Source organism: Pseudochaenichthys georgianus, chromosome 17, assembly GCF_902827115.2.
Source record: "Pseudochaenichthys georgianus chromosome 17, fPseGeo1.2, whole genome shotgun sequence".
Classification (NCBI taxonomy): Eukaryota; Metazoa; Chordata; class Actinopteri; order Perciformes; family Channichthyidae; genus Pseudochaenichthys; species Pseudochaenichthys georgianus.
This window is the reverse complement of record NC_047519.1, coordinates 5318791-5322017: the sequence shown is the minus strand read 5'-3', so window position 1 is coordinate 5322017 and position 3227 is coordinate 5318791. Positions and strand designations below refer to the sequence as shown.

The window sequence follows — 3227 nt, the reverse complement described above, 5'->3', positions numbered from 1 at the left end:
TTTGGAGGGGGGAACCAGAGTGCTCTCTTGAACTGGCTTGAGTTTGCTGACATGGAATGTAGGATGAACCTTCAAGGACCTGGGGAGTTTGAGGCACACAGAGACAGGGTTAATGCTTTTTGAGACTGGGAAAGGACCCACAAACCTCGGTGCCAACTTCTTGGAATGAACATAAAGAGGTAGGTCCTTGGTAGAGAGCCAGACTTTATGTCCCGGCTTGTAGAGGGGGGCCGCACGTCTGTGACGATCCGCCGCTGACTTCATCCGGGTCGAGGTCCGGAGTAGCGCCTGCCGAGCACCGGCCCAGACCCGCTGACAGCGTCGAACCATAGCGTGCGCGGATGGCACCTTGACTTCTTCTTCATTGGCAGGGAAGAGAGGGGGCTGATATCCGTTCGTACACTGGAACGGGGAGAGACCAGTGGCAGCCGATAGAAGAGTGTTGTGAGCGTACTCTACCCAGGTCAGATGATCGCTCCAAGTGGATTGCTTCTGGGACACGAGACACCTGAGGCAGGTTTCGAGGTCCTGATTCAGGCGTTCTGTCTGACCGTTGGACCGCGGGTGATAACCGGAGGACAAGCTGACGGTGGCGCAGAGGAGCTGGCAAAACTCCTTCCAGAAGATGGAAGTGAACTGAGGACCTCTGTCTGAAACTATGTCGCTGGGAAAACCATGAATTCTGAACACATGAGTAAGCATGACCTCTGCCGTTTTCTTGGCTGAGGGAAGTTTGAGCAGAGGAATGAAATGTACCATCTTTGAGAACCGATCCACCACTGTAAGGACGGTAGTGTTACCTTTGGAAGGTGGTAATCTAGTCACAAAGTCCATGGAGATATGCGACCATGGTCGTTGAGGCACTGGGAGGGGCTGGAGCAGACCCGCCTGGGAAGAAGTCTTATTCCGGGCGCACGCTGGACAGGCCGCCACATATTCAGAGACCTCTTTTCTCATGGCCGGCCACCAGAACCGCTGCTTTATGGCAAACATAGTTCGCCGGACCCCCGGATGGCATGTGAGCTTGGACGTGTGAGCCCAGTGGATTACCTGAGAGTGTAAAGACACAGGGACAAACAAACGGTTGTCTGGACACTCACTAGGTGCCGGGCTCACAACATTAGCCTGCTTCACATCTGTTTCTATCTGCCAAGTTACCGACCCAACCACACAGTTTAGTGGAAGGATTGATTCAGGTTTCTTGGCATTAGGGACAGGCTCAAAGAGATGAGACAGTGCGTCTGGCTGATGGTTTTGCGTACCGGGTCTAAAGGATAACGTAAAGTTAAACCTACTAAAGAACAGAGTCCACCGGGCCTGACGTGAATTGAGTCTCTTGGCTTTTCTGACAGACTCCAAGTTATTGTGGTCAGTCCACACAACAAAGATAGATAAGCGCAGGGGTGCATCCAGTTATCCTTGGAGGACCTCTGGGACAACACAGCCCCTATGCCCTCGTTGGACGCGTCGACCTCAACCATAAACTGTCTCTGGGGATCCGGAACAGTGAGTACAGGAGCCGTGGTGAATCCTTTCTTGAGGCACTGGAAAGCAGACTCGGCCTGGGGGGTCCACTGAAAGGAAACTTTAGAAGAGGTGAGAGCATGTAGGGGAGCGGCTACAGAACTGAAGTTGCGTATAAACATTCGGTAAAAGTTGGCAAACCCCAGGAACTGTTGGACTCTCTTGCGGCTATCTGGAGTAGGCCAGTCGGTCACCGCACTGACCTTGGACTGATCCATCTGCATGTCTCTGTGGCGCAATTGGTTAGCGCGTTCGGCTGTTAACCGAAAGGTTGGTGGTTCAAGTCCACCCAGTGACGTTTAATGTTTGAATAGACATCTAAGGTAACATGCCAGTTGACGTGTTCAGGGGCAAGGTTCCAGGAAACCAGTAACAAAAGTATAACTGTTACTCATCATCATTTGATGTACGTCCTTGCTTCCCGCAAAATTGAAGACATGAACTGAAGCTTTAAAAGCTAGCGCACATTTAGCTTACACAGGTTTCATTTGAGGCAACTTCTACATTTCTGTATTCTAGGCAAACAAACTTCTTGAATCAAAGAGCAAATTAAGGAGGGTGGGGCCAGCTATCCAAGCCAAGCCCCTTTTAGCAGTGTAGCATGTCTCTGTGGCGCTAGCTGGCGCAGGACCGTCTGTCAAAATCCAATCCAATCACCCAATCATGATACTCGCTGTCCATTGTGAGATTGGACCTAAACCAATCACGACGCGAGTTCACAATGGACGGAGCCAATCACGTCACGGCATCACAATGGACAGAGCCACTCACGGCACGGCTTCTCTCCGAACCCGCCCCCCTCATGCTTTTGGTTGACAGTGGACAAATCGCGAGGCGCATTATTCAGAGTAAGTGACAACACTATTGTTTCTATTTTCCCGTTTACAGTCATAAAACCTATTTTTACAACCGTCGTTTTGGCGTCAACTTTTACATTACGGTATACAGTCGGCAACTTCAGTCTGCATAAAGTTAGCAAGCCAGCATTGCTAATGCTATCGTGTCTAGGTTAAATACACGTTATTATATTAATCAATGTCAACAGCCATGCGTTGTACATCCGATTGACAACAGTAATTTAAATAAGTTGTTAAACGACTCTTGTATTAATGGGCATGTTGTAATTAGTAACTACACTTCTGTGAGCAGTGGTACAGAAGTCATACAGCATATATACTGTATACACAGTGGTGGGAAGTAACTAAGAACATTTACTCAAGTACTGTACTTAAGTAGAATTTTGAGATACTTATACTTCACTTGAGTGTTTCCATATTGTTCTACTGTGTACTTCTACTTCACTACAATTCAGAGGTAAATAGTGTACTTTTACTCCACGACATGTGTTTAATAGCTTACCTTTAGTTACTTTACAGATTTGGTTAAGATGCCTATTGGTTACTGGTGGCATTTTATGAGTTTATCAGTTTATTTGTTCATATAGACACCTAAAGTATATCATATATTATAAGATATAAATATCTTTATGTGAGATAAGGGATCGTTGCTCACTATGATATGATAAAGTGTGTTATATGCTCCAGGAAGGATACAGTATATTGTTGAATATATATTCAAGATAGCTATATACTGTATATAACATTACATTAATTGTAATTCAATATACATACATCAATCATATATGGATAAAAGGACAACTTCCCGGTTTATGAACATGATGTATGTTTATACATGATTATATG

At 46.4% G+C, this 3227-nt stretch overlaps 1 non-coding gene across 1 annotated transcript; it reads left to right on the top strand.

Moving 5' to 3' along the window:
- Positions 1-1748: 1748 nt before the first annotated feature.
- trnan-guu (transfer RNA asparagine (anticodon GUU)) lies at positions 1749-1822 on the top strand. Its single transcript has one exon. It is a non-coding gene; the product is annotated as a tRNA-Asn (tRNA).
- The last annotated feature ends 1405 nt before the right edge of the window (positions 1823-3227 follow it).